Consider the following 14,313-nt stretch of genomic DNA (forward strand, 5'->3'; position numbering starts at 1 on the left):
CCGACAGCAGCCCGGCGAGGCGACTCGCGACTTCGCGGACAGGGTGCGCCAGGCCAGCCGGGAGGCGTACCCGGGGGCGGCAGCCGGTGACCCGTCCGTGGAGGCGACTATCGTCAGCCGCTTCGTGTGCGGCCTCCGCGACGAACAGCTGCGGATGCGGGTGCTGACAAAGGACCCGGCCAGCCTCATGGAGGCCATGGATGTCGCCGCTAAATTCCAACAACAGCAGGACGCACTCCGAGCGATGCGCCCTCCCAACGAGAGCGGTGAGGCGTTGGCAGTCCGAGACCGGGACGCGCCGGGCACAGATCGCCTAGACGCGCTGGAGAGGGGCATAGGGGACCTGCAGCGCGCCCTGCAGCGCCTTGACACAACGGGGCACGGGGCGGGGGCGAGGAACCCCCAACGAGGGCGACCGAACCCGAACAGGCAGGGCCCGGGGCGACGCTGTTTCCATTGCAATAGCCCGGACCACCTGATCCGCAACTGTCCGGCGCGGCAGGCGCAGGCCAACGAGCGGGCGGGGCGGCCCTTTCCACCCGGTTACCAGCAGGCGGGCCTGGAGTGGGCGGAACGCCCCCGTGGTCCGCCTGAGGAGGCCGGCGGATGGGCGCCGTTCTGTCCCGGGTGCAGCCGTGGGGGACAGCGATGGGCGGGGTGCCCGCCTGCCCCCGCGACTGCAGCCATAGGCACGCCTGATATCCCGCCGATGGAGGGCCCCGCCACACACACGGGACACTGGCAGCGGGGAAACACACAGGCAGCGGGGTGCGACCGTGAAGGGCAGCGGAGGGTGGGTTACCCACCTGCCCCCTACGGTACACCCGCCGCGGGACAGCCCGCACGCCAGGGACAAGGGTGCCCTCCCACACCCGCGGTCGTGCATAGGGACACTCACGTAGCTGCGGTGGGTCAGCCACAGGGAAACGAGTGAGTACCGGTGCGACGGGGCCAGTACCGGTACGTAATCCATCAGAGTCCCACAGCGCGGGGTTGACGGCGTCAGCCGTAGAGGTGCGGGTCGCGGGTCACCAGGCTTGGGCTCTGGTGGATACCGGGGCCGACTTTTCCATGATGAGGGGGGATTTCTGGGACACGATCAGGGGAAGTTTGCACCTCCAGTCCTCACCAAGCACCCGGCTCGCAAAGGGGGCCGGAGGTAACGAGCTGCAGATGCTGGGAGTGGTGCGTAATTTGGGGCTCGAGATACGAGATAAGATAGTCGTCTGCCCGGAAGTGGAGATTGTTGGGGGTCTGCTGTATGATATGGTGCTCGGAAGGGACTTCTGCTGCCGCGAGAAAACAGTTATCGACGACGAGAACGGAGTCATCAGGCTCGGAAGCTTGACGCTCCCCCTACCGTACAGTAGGTCTATTAAAAAAGTCCCCAGCACCAGTGGGCGCTGCCTTCGCTGAGCCGAACCCCCGTCTGCCCGTCCCATATCGCGCCGGGCTCAGGTCAGGTAGGGTCAGCGGGACCGCTCGGTCCGGCCCGCGGGCGGTGGACGGGCGGCCGGTAACGCTTTCCGCCAGCCAGCTGTAGAATCCAACAAACGAGACGGCCACCACTCAGCGCAGTGAAACCGGTGTTAAAGAATGGCAGTAGATGTTCATGGCCACAATGATTATGAGATAGTCATTGTTAGCCCGTGCCCCACAGGAATGCCTAGACTTTCACGCCCTGTTGGAGGGGAAATGGGGATTGAGCATCATTCTTATAACTCAGCTTTGGGCAGTTAGTTTTTCTCACAGACAATGACAATACAAAAACAATGTAATAAGACCAGACGTTTCGACAACAAAGTGCCTTCGTCAGTGGAAAACAAGATATAGGCTTTACATCGATAAAAAATATAGAAGATAATAAGTATAAAAAATCTATATTTTTATCGATGTAAAGCCTATATCTTGTTTTCCACTGACGAATATCCACTTTTTTGTCGAAACGTCTGGTCTTATTACATTGTTTTTGTGTAGTCATTGTCTGTGAGAAAAACAAAATGTTTGACTCTTCTCATTTGGGCATTTAAGTGGTATTCGAAGTAGCGTCGAAAGTAGCAAAAAGAAGAAAAAATACTTCAGCCAATTTTAGATCGGTTCAGAGCAAAAGGTCATGTCACCAGAGGTCATCGATGGTAAAATTTTGCTTGGACAGGGTGCGTTGTGCGCACCGGTGCATGTGGTTTCCAATTTCCATGGAAACATCAACAGACTCGGAAGCTCGTAACGCTAGCGTGGAGCCGAATTCATATCAACCGCCGCTACAATGCATGGCAGCGCAGCGCAGCGTGCTGCAGCGCGGGACCGTGAAACACCGCCCAGGGCTATCCATGTGTCAGGGCAATCCAACCCACGTGATGGGCTCGGCCCCAGCGGAGCATGAGGCTCAGGACTCCCGCCCAGGCCCCCTGTCTCCCCCTAATTCCTGTCACCCTTCCCACTCTGAAATCGACCGAAAGAGCCTAACCTAACACAACAAGCAGCTCGTTTACCGCTATGTCTGAATAATATTGTCAGATTTAATTAAGGTCAACGGCTTAGCATGTAAATAACAGCAACTGCCACCATCGGTATTATGAGAAAACCAATTGCTTTTCCACAAACACTAAAAGTTTTAGGCTAAACTTGCATGAAATTAATTTTACAAGCCTCGTGTTCCTCTTATCAAAATACTTCGAATGAATCAAAAGTTGATCTTTAACCCTCGCCGGCATAGGCTATTTTGCATCCTTCGACGGCACAAGGGGGGGGGGCACGACCCCCCTCCCCCCTCGCGCTTGGCCCCTGATTGAGTTAGAGTTTCGCGGAAAAAACGAGCGTGCTGCCCGTCACAAGAGGAAGCCAATGATACCCAATTTTAAGGTCCTAGGTCATCGGGTGATCTTCCAGGTCAGGTCAATGACCCGAAAATCGGGAAAATGGGGACCTGTTAGAAAGTCGTAAAGTGTGGCTGCTATGGGGTTTTCCGGGGTGCTGATCACGAATATCGTGTTATTTTGTATCAGAGATGATGTCTTAAGGCATTTAGACCAGGTCGGGTCAGGTCAGGTCAGGTCAACCGGTAGGGATCACGACGGGTATTCGTAATACCTGTCATCCGCCTCTGACAGCTTCGTAACATGTTACGAAGGCACCAAAACTACTTCGTAAATGTTCAAATGGTTGCTAAATTCGAATTCAGCTCCGAAAACTAGCGCGCGTAGAAACATGTAAAACTCGAAAAAGTGAACCGAGGTCACCAAAGGTCAATGACCTGACCTGACCTTCAGGTGATTCAGATGGTCAAAGGTCATTTGGGTCAGGGTCATGAAATTTTCAGGGTAGGTGTAAAATTTATCAATGCGAGGGTACTGAAAGTTTCGTCGCGATCGGCCGCTTTTTACGCGAGTTATTCGCGAAAAACCTTAGGAGGAGGGGGGGGGGAGTTGCATCAACTCAAGTTGATGCAACTCCCTCAACTCAACAACATCAAGTTGCTCCCTTTGCCGGCGAGGGAGGTCATTTGAAGAATTTGGCCTATGTTCAAAGACATGACCTGACCAGAAATGGTCATGATGGATAGCAGGATATTAGATCCGTAGGTATCGTGAAACTTTACAAACACTTTAGATGATTTCATAACTTAAGCATGTCTATAAAAAACATTTATTACATGGCTCATGTGTAAGCTGGGTGTGTGATCATGCTTACGAGTATGTTGAACGCAACTGATAATGTTCTGTTGGCCACAATTTTTATATTTAATTTATCCTCCCGGATTTCATATTTCTATTAATGGCACCCTGACGATGTCGAGAAAAAACGCTTAGGAGATCCCGCGCCCCGTAGGGGGGCCGAAACGGCCCCCCTGTCCTTTTCGGTCAATATCTCCTAAACGGCTGGAGATATCGCCACCAAACTTTCAGGACCCCTCCGGGCATCGATTTTACACATTGCGACTAAAATTTTTCCAGAGGCTATGATAGGTTGGCCACAAATGACGCCAGAATGACGTCATGTTCTGTCATTTTCGACCGAAAAAAGCCCTTCGCGAGAAGACCTGTCAGGCCTACAGCTTTGAAGATACAGAAAATCAAAAATGATCAAGACATAAAAGGTGTAGAATTGACAGGGCTACAAAACTGCTATCTCGGATTTTCGAACTTTTTGAGTTTTGACCCCCAAAAATCAAAAAAGCATTTTCTTTGGATATATTAGCCAAAAAAATCTAGAAAGATTTTTGAGTTTCGAAAAACCGGAATATATGTGATAGTGCCTACCGTCTTCAATCTACATACCAAATTTCAGATCGACACCTCGTTTTGGCCAGGTTATAGCGAAAAAACTGTTCAAAAATGATGCCGTCAAATTTTCAAACACAATTTTTGGCAATTTTAGACCTCGTAGAGCAAAACAAAGACCACCATTAGACTCCACGTGACGAGCTACATCGAATCGATACCCATATTATGCAAAAATATCAACTTCGAAATTTGACCTAATTTGACCTGACCTTGACCTGACCTTTACCAAAACGTGACCTAGGCCGGCCCCAAAGGCTGCCTAACCCACATAATCGCATTTGTCATGTAAAATGGACCATAAAACATGTATCACACCGCACGACACTTTCATATTGTGACCCCCGGTGACCTGACCTCGCTGTGACCTGACCTGGTATCAGTGACCTCAGATAGCAAAGTATGTGTTTGACGAACAATATACCATCGATGGTTTTCAATAAATTACCAATTTACTCGATTTTACAACACATTTCTTGAAATGCCTGTGAACGGTGAAAATCTGACCTTTGACCTGACCTGTGACGTCATCGGTTTGACCTAGGTCAATGAAATTTGGTCACAAGGTAGTTCCCGGGTGGGGCTATCGAACGCCGTTTGAATTTTGAAAATCGGCCGGTAACGTTCCGAGATCTTAGGGGGGCCGAAACGCCCCCCCCCCCCTCCTACGGGTGGTAGGGTCCGCCGGTAGCCCTACGGGGCGCGGGTTAAAGCCTGAGATACATTCAGTATAAGGAAGGGTCAAGGGTGCTAGATTCCTTCCGTCCTTGCTATCCTCAGGAAAAACCAATCCGCATCGCCCCTAGTCTTCATGCTTCCCTCTCTGGACTGGAGGTCAACCCACCAGCCAACCTGTAGTTGATGTCGGTTCCATTCCAAGACACATAACCCTCTTCGAGTGACCGTTGGGGAGACGGCTGGACCGCCCGACAGGGCAATCGTCCCACGGGAACAGTCACGCTTCCGAAGTCCGCAGATCACTCTCGCTGGCTCGCACAACCAAATTACTACACCAGAGCATAGTTATGTCATAGCTCTGCAAGGGCCTTCTCAGACCGAAAAAGATGGCTCCCAACAAAACAAACAATTTTCTCATTCAGTATTGTATCTCATCAGGCACCACATGTTTTCAGAGTGTTTATTATGCGTTCAAAAAAAAAAGGCGCCAGTTCAACTTTCTCCCATTGACTTTAGCGATCTCAAAATTGACCCGACCTTTCTGTCAGTAATGTCAAACTTGCAAAGTAAACGTTTCAAATACATATACTGTTGCCCATTGAAATCGCTGAAGGTTCTAAAGCAATCGGTTAGTCGATGTATTTAGATATGATGAGCACAGGAACTTTCCTTGAGGTAAGGTCACTTGACGTGACCTGGTGTTATGACCTTGAATTGAAAGACTTGGGCGGGAAAAATGGATAATTTGAAATCTTAAAATGTTAGATTTTAACAATAATTGCAAACACTATCCCGGCCAAATAGTGAGTGAGAAGGGAGCGATTCCCCAACCCCATGTTTAGCTCCTATAATTGAGCTAATTGCTAGAGCCTCGCGGAAAAAAAAACGAGCGCTTGCGTCGTTACGTGACGCAGCGACTGTCACCCCATTTTAAAATATCAGTGACCTCTTGGGCAGGTCAAGGGCACCAAGGCATTGGATCGGTTTTTGGTGAATAACTTCGCAAAAAAGGTCGCATTATCGTCATTTCGATACAATCGTGTTTTCTGTTCTCAGACGCGTCGATTTATATGCTTTTTTGCTTAGGTGAAGCAATTTAGGATGTTTAGGTCAATGTCATGTTAGGGCAGCACAGGTCACGAAGCTGTTGAAAGGAGGACATGCTGCATAACATTTGATTCGACCAGTCTTGCAGAGTCCATTGATGGCTGTCCCGACTGGCTAGCTCATTTTGATCGGGAGTTATTGACGAGCACTCCTATTGACGAGCACTCCGTCACGCAAGGTGAACAATGCAAAAGTGAAGCATTAAACCTTGCCAAGAATGTATGAAGTCACGATTTCATGTGCGTGAGGTATAGTTTAAGCTCATTTCCGACGCCAAATTAACAGTTTTCATATTTTCCCATTATGCTTATATGACACTAAATGCATTACGGATTTGCATCATTTTATAACCGACAACCGTGCAGTCTGCAGAGGTTTACTTAAGACGTCATAGTTAAGTGACCTGACATGAAAACGTGGTTGATTTCAAATGATCCGGCTTGAATCAAATGTAAGGCATATGAAATGTCAGCCTTCTATCATCAGTGTGCTTTGAGCTACCGCAAAAAAAAAATACATGGTGGCGGCATCCATCCCTTCTTCTCGGCCGGCGAGGGTTAAACCTCGCTTGGAATTATTGCAGATAATGATGCGACCGAAAACAAAGCATTTATCTGTGTCTAGAACGGCCGCTGACTTGTTGGACAAGATCCCCAATCTTAATGTGCTAGATGGGAATAAAATACTCGGCATATGATACATATATACCCCTCGATTTGCCCTCGCGCAAAGTCAATTCTAATCATCACTGTCGCTTTTTTATCCGAGATGATGTCGCCACTAAACGGGTTGTTTTGTTTGCTTGCTTGCGTTGAATGGTCATTACGGATTATTGAAGGATTATGATATAATAGGAATGGGGCAAGGGAGGATATGCACTGCAGTGCAGGTGTTTAATTTAGATCACAAAGGCATCGCTTCCGGCATCGTTTCCGGCATCGTGCAGAGTCACTATCTTCCCCTCCTCTGCACTGCGGCATCTCTGCGCCCCACACACGGCGTCCTCACTCCACGGCCGGCCGCCGCCAACTGACCCACTCGCCGGGCGCCGCGACCTGACCCGTGTCACTGCCGCGGCCTGCGCAATAGAGTCAGGGCTGGAATCCGGGGGTTCGGCCGGCCGGCCGCCTCTGGAGCGGGGGACTTTTTTAGTAGACCTACTGTACAGTAGGTCTACAAAAAAAGTCCCCCGCTCCAGAGGCGGCCAGCCGGCCGAACCCCCGGATTCCAGCCCCGACTCTATTGCGCAGGCCGCGGCAGCGACACGGGTCAGGTCGCGGCGCCCGGCGAGTGGGTCAGTTGGCGGCGGCCGGCCGTGGAGTGAGGACGCCGTGTGAGGGGCGCAGAGATGCCGCAGTGCAGAGGAGGGGGAAGATAGTGACTCTGCACTATGCCGGAAATGATGCCTTTGTGATCTAAATTAAACACCCGCAGACGCAGTGCATATCCTCCCTCGCCCCATTCCTATTTTATCATAACCCTTAAATAATCCGTAATGACCATTCAACGCAAGCAAGCAAACAAAACAACCCGTTTAGCGGCGACATCATCTCGGATAAAAAAGCGACAGTAATGATTAAAATAGACATAGCGCGAGAGCAAATCGGGGGGTATATATGCATCACATACCCAGCATTTTATTCCCATCTAGCAAATCAAGATTGGGGATCTTGTCCAACAAGTCAGCGGCCGTTCTAGTTAGACACAGATAAATGCTTTGTTTTCGGTCGCATCATTATCTGCAATAATTCGAAGCGAGGTTTAACCCTCGGCGGCCGAGAAGAAGGGGTGAATGCCGCCACCAGGTATTTTTTGCGGTAGCTCAAAGCACACTGATGATAGAAGGCTGACATTTCACATGCCTTGCATTTGATTCACGCCGGATCATTTGAAATCAACCACGTTTTCAGGTCACTGGTCAGTGGTCACTTAACCATGGCGTCTTAACCCTCGCCGGCCGAGGGGGGTGCCGCCCCCAATAGTTTTTTTCGCGATAGCTCCGAACACGCTGGGGATAGAAAGCTGAAACTTGGCATACCTAACCTTTGATTCAAGCCGGATCTTTTGACACCAACCGCATTTTGGGTCAGGTCAGGTCACTGACCTATAGCGTCATAAGTGAGCCTCTGCACGGTCTTCCGATGTCGCAACTTCGCAACGCCCTCACTGCCAGAGGAGATGTCACAGGGAAATGAAACTTGCAGGATCTAGTATCCATTATGAGTCTCACAACTTGTATATCTCGGATTTTTCCTAAAGGTCATATGAGGTCAGGTCATTTTCGCGACCTCACCATTAGGTATAAGTCAATGGGGAAAAATGAAAACTGCTATTCTGGCGCCGGGAACGATCTCCAACTACCTCAAGCACACATAATCGTGATTTGATGCACTCCTTGCAAGGTTAGATGCGTCACTTTTGCAGTTTTGACCTTGCGTGACGTCATTTATGACGTCATCAAGGTCATATTAGTTTTTCGTCAATAACTCCGGATCAAATTGAGCTAGCGAGTCGGGAAAGCCACCAATGGACTCAGGAAGACCTGCCGAATCGAATGATATGTAACATGACCTCTTTCGACCAACTTCGTGACCTGGGGGTGCTGACCTGACCTTGACCTAAGGTCAACACCCCAAGTTGACCTGACCCGGACAAAAAGTATATCATTCGACGCGCCTGAGCAAGGCAAACACGATGCTGCCAAAATTGCGGCTCTGCGGCCGTTTTTTGCGACGTTATTCACCAAAAACTGAACCGTACCTTGGGGCACTTGACCTGACCTCAGAGGTCACCGGTTGACCTAGGACCTTAAAATCGGGTACCAATCTCTGTGTCTCGTAACGGCGCACACGCTCGTTTTTTCCGCGACGCGCTAGCTCTACCTGGGGCGAAACGGCGAGGGGGGTCATACCCACCCACCCCCCCTCGGCCGGCGCGTATGTAGAAAACCAATAGGTCCGGCGAGGGTTAAGTAAACCTCTGCACGGTTGTCGGTTATAAAATGATGCAAACCCGCAATGCACTTAGTGTCAAGCATAATGGAGAAATATGGAAACTGTTAATTTGGCGTCGGAAATGATCTAAAATTACACCTCAAGCACTTCAAATCGTGACTTCATACAATCTTGGCAAGGTCTAATGCTTCACTTTTGCATTGTTCACCTTGCTTGACGTCATTTATGACGTCACTAGGGTGATAGGAGTGCTTCGTCAATAACTCCCGATCAAAGTGAGCTAGCCAGTCGGGACAGCCATCTTTGGACTTTGCAAGACTTGCCGAATCAAATGTTATGCAACATGTCCTCCTTTCAAAAGCTTCGTGACCTGTGTTGCCCTAACATGACATTGACCTCAGGTAAACATTCTAAATTGCTTCACCTACACAAAAAAGCATATAAATCGACGCGTCTGAGAACAGAAAACACGATTGTATCGAAATGACGATAATGCGACCATTTTTGCGAAGCTATTTACCAAAAACCGATCGAATGCCTTAGGGCCCTTGACCTGCCCTAAGAGGTCACTGATATTTGAAAATGGGGTACCAGTCGCTGCGTCACGTAACGAAGCAAGCGCTCGTTTTTTCCGCGAGGCTCTAGCAGCTAGCTCAATTATAGGAGCTAAACATGGGGTTGGGGGATCGTTCCCTTCTCACTCACTATTTGGCCGGGATAATGTTTGCAGTTCTTGTTAAAATCTAGCATTTTCAGCTTTCAAATAACCCATTTTTCCCGCCCAAGTCTTTCAATTCAAGGTCATAACACCAGGTCACGTCAAGTGACCTTACCTCAAGGAAAGTTCCTGTGCTCATCATATCTAAATACACCGACTAACCGATCGCCTTAGAACTTTCAGCGATTTCAATGGGCAACACTGTATGTATTTGAAACGTTTACTTTGCAAGTTTGACAGACAGTAAGGCCGGGTCAATTTTGTGATCGCTCAAGTCAATGGGAGAAAATTGAACTGCGCTTTTTTGGACGGAACGCTTAATAAACACTATGAAAACACGTGGTGCTTGATGAGATACAATACTGAATGAGAAAATTGTTTGTTTTGTTGGGAGCCATCTTTTTCGGTCTGAAAAGGCCCTTGCAGAGCTATGACATAACTATGCGCTGGTGTAGTAATTGGGTTGTGCGAGCCAGCGACAGTGATCTGCGGAAGCGAGACTGTTCCCGTGGGACGATTGCCCTGTCGGGACGGTCCAGCCGTCTCCCAAACGGTCACCCGAAGAGGATTATGTGTCCTGGAATGGATCCGACATCAACTACAGGTTGGCTGGTGGGGTGACCTCCAGTCCAGAGAGGGAAACATGAAGACTAGGGGCGATGTGGATTGTTTTTTCCTGAGGATAGCGAGGACGGAAGGGATCTAGCACCCTTGACCCTTCCTTATACTGAACGTATCTCAGGCTGTTAAATCTCCTAAGCGTTTTTTTTCTCGACATCGTCAAGGTGTCATTAATAGAAATATGAAATCCGGGAGAATAAATTAAATATAGAAATTGTGACCAACAGAACATTATCAGTTGCGTTAAACATACTAGTAAGCATGATCACACACCCAGCTTATATATGAGCCATGTCATAATCATTTTTGATAGACATGCTTAAGTTATGAAATTATCTAAAGTGTTTGTAAAGTTCCACGATACGAATCTAATATCCTGCTATGCATCATGACCATTTCTGGTCAAGTCATGTCTTTGAACATAGGCCAAATTTTTCAAATGACCTTTATAGATCAACTTTTGATTCATTCGAAGCGTTTTTTTTTTATAAGAGGAACACGAGGCTGGTAAAATTAATTTCAAGCAAGTTTTAAGCTAAAAACTTTTAAGTGTTTGTGGAAAAGCAATTGGTTTTCTCATAATACCGATGGTGGCAGTTGCTGTTATTTACGTGCTAAGCCGTTCGCCTTTATTAAATCTGACAATATTATTCAGACATAGCGGTAAACGAGATGATTGTTGTGTTAGGTTAGGCTCGGTCGATTTCAGAGTGGGAAGGATGACAGGAATTAGGGGGAGACAGGGGGCCTGGGCGAGAGTCCTGGACCTCATGCTCCGCTGGGGCCGAGCCCATCACGTGGGTTGGATTGCCCTGACACATGGATAGCCCTGGGCGGTGTTTCCCGGCCCTGCGTTGCAGCACGCTGCGCTGCGCTGCTGCATTGTTGCGGCGGTTGACATGAATTCGGCTCCACGCTAGCGTTGCGAGCTCCCGAGTCTGTTGATTTTTCCATGGAAACTGGAAACCCAATGCACCGGTGCGCGCAACGCACCCTGTCCAAGCAAAATTTTACCACCGATGACCTCTGATGACATGACCTCTGGCTCTGACCCGATCTAAAATTGGCTGAAGTATATTTCTTCTTTTTGCTACTTTTGACGCTACTTCGAATGCCACTTAAATGCCCAAAGCTGAGTTATAAGAATGATGCTCAATCCCCATTTTCCCTCCAACAGTGCGTGCATAGGCATTCCTTTGGGGCACGGGCTAACAATGACTTTCTCATAATCATTGTGGCCATGAACATCTACTGCCATTCTTCAACACCGGTTTCGCTGCGCTGAGCGGCGGCCGTCCCGTTTGTTGGATTCTACAGCTGGCTGGCGGAAAGCGTTACCGGCCGCCCGTCCACCGCCCGCGGGCCGGACCGAGCGGTCCCGCTGACCCTATCTGACCTGAGCCCGGCGCGATATGGGACAGGCAGACGGGGGTTCGGCTCAGCGAAGGCAGCGCCCACTGGTGCCGGGGACTTTTTTAATAGACCTACTGTACTACACAGAAGTGAGGCCGCAGCGCGCACGGGTCATGCTCACGCAGACGGTGGTAGTTCCTCCCAGGTCAGCAATGTGCGTCTCCGCCCGTCTGTTGAGCCTAACGGGGCGGTCGGTGCCACTGTTGGAAGGCGAGGGCGTCATCGAACCCAGCGGCACCTTAACGAGAGAGGACCTGCTGATGCCGCGTGAGGTCGTGAGGATCGCAGCAGGTGGCTGCGTGCCCGTCCAACTCACCAATCCAGGCTTCGAAGAGGCAACTCTGCTGAGGGGCAGTGACGTGGGCACGTTCTTCGCGTTCTCCCCTGTCCCTGATGGGGAGTTCGAGCTGTGTGAGGGACAAGAGGCCCGGGTCAACGCGGTCGCGGAGGATGGGGAGCCGGACACGGACGAGTGTGGGAGTGCGGGAGAGCACCCCGATGTAGACCTCAGCGAGTGTGACCTCTCCCCGTCCGGCAAGACGCGACTACAGAAGCCGCTCACCGAGTACAAAGACATCTTCAGCCGTCACGACGGCGACATCGGACACACGCACCTCGTCGAACACCAGATCGACACAGGCGATGCTCGGCCGATCAGGCAGCCGCCTCGCCGAATCCCGGTGTCGGTCCGTGCCCAGATCGAGCGCCAGAAGGAACAGATGCTTCGTGACGGGATCATCGAACCAAGTATGAGCCCGTGGTCGTCTCCAGTGGTGTTGGCCCGAAAGAAGGACGGCACGTTCCGGTTCTGCGTGGACCTGCGAGCCGTAAACGGGGTCACAAAGGGATTCGCTCACCCCCTACCACGCATCGACAGCACACTTGACAGCTTGGCCGGCGCCTCAAAGTTCTCCACCTTGGACCTCGCTAGCGGATACTGGCAGGTCGGCATCACACCCGAAGACCGTGAAAAAACTGCATTCAGCACCGGCAGTGGCCTGCACCAGTTCCGAGTGATGGCAATGGGACTGAAGAACGCCAGCGGAACGTTCCAGCGGCTGATGGAGCTGGTCCTCGCTGGGATGGACGCCACCACCTGTCTGGTCTACCTGGATGACATCGTGCTGTTCAACCGGTCCGAGGATGACCATCTCAGCACTCTTCGAGACGTGTTCCAGCGGATCAGAGAAGCGGGACTCAAACTGAAACCCAAGAAGTGTGTCCTGGCCAGGAAAGAAGTCACTTTCCTCGGACACCGCGTCTCCAAGGATGGGGTGAAACCAGACCCACGCAACGTCGAGAAGGTGCTGTCGTGGAAAGAACCCGCAACAAGCGATGAGATGTGCAGCTTTCTCGGGCTATGTGGGTACTACGCTCGGTTCATCGAACACTACACAGAAGTCAGCCGGCCGCTGCGGGTGGCTTCTCAAGCCCCCGGCAAGCTGAAGTGGACTGACGAGATGCGGACCTCCTTCGGCCGACTGAAGCAGGCTCTTAGCTCTCCACCGCTCTTGGCGCTGCCCACGTTCCGGGGCACGTTCGTACTCTACACAGACGCGTGCAACACCTCCGTGGGGGCGGTGCTCACCGAGCGGGTCGACGGCGATGAGCGGGTCATCGCGTACGACAGCAAAGTGCTCTCGAAAGCCGAGACACGATGGCCGACGTACGATAAGGAGCTGTGGGCAGTTGTACACGCCATTCGGAGGTTCCGGCAATACACGGTCGGCGCGCCGTTCCTTGTGGTCACTGACCATCGACCCCTGGCCAATATCCCAAAGTCCATAGCAGTGGAGCGTGATGGGACAGGACGACGTGGGCGGTGGGCGGTGGAGTTGAGCTCGTTCGAGTTCGAAGTTCAGGTGCGCGCGGGTTGCGCCCACGGGAACGCCGACGCCATGTCACGCCAGCCCCCGGGACCCACACCGTCGGTCGTATGCATGACACGGTCAGAGCCGGCGGGCAGCGAGGCTCCGCCCGCATGCCGACCCCCGGTCGATGAGCTTGGGCATCGCGAGCGGCCAAAGGCTGCGAGCACTGGCTTGGTGAGGCGCTGCGCACAAGTCTGCGCGCGGGCGGCGGCCCTCCTGACTGGCACCGTGCGGGCCGTCTTTCGGTCAGCGGGACCAAACCGACGGCTACAAAGCACCCCAACGCCCTCGCACAGGGTCACAGTCGAGCTCCAAGGACCCGGGACGGGTCGTTGCGGGGGCGGGTCGCCCAGCAGCGGCTGCGTTACGGACGTGATGACCTCGAGGGTGCAGGGAACGGAAAGCGCGAGCCACTGCGAGGGCGGGAGGCCCAGCAGCGGTAGCGCAGGCGAGCCCGGCACGCAGACCGCCCAGGCCGACGTGGAGGTTGATTCTGCCAGTAAAATTCTATTGGTGACGGGCGAGGACGCACGCGCCTTCGCCCACACGGGTGTTGACGGCGACGCTGGTGATGCCAGCCCGCTGGAGCAGCGGAGCGCCATGCAGAGGGCGCAAGAGGAGAGCTCACCACTCAACTATGCCCGACGGTGTATCGGCCAGCAGACACCCTT

The sequence above is a fragment of the Amphibalanus amphitrite genome, unplaced genomic scaffold (genome assembly GCF_019059575.1).
Source record: "Amphibalanus amphitrite isolate SeventyFive unplaced genomic scaffold, NRLGWU_Aamphi_draft 001531F_arrow, whole genome shotgun sequence".
In the NCBI taxonomy this organism is placed as follows: domain Eukaryota; kingdom Metazoa; phylum Arthropoda; class Thecostraca; order Balanomorpha; family Balanidae; genus Amphibalanus; species Amphibalanus amphitrite.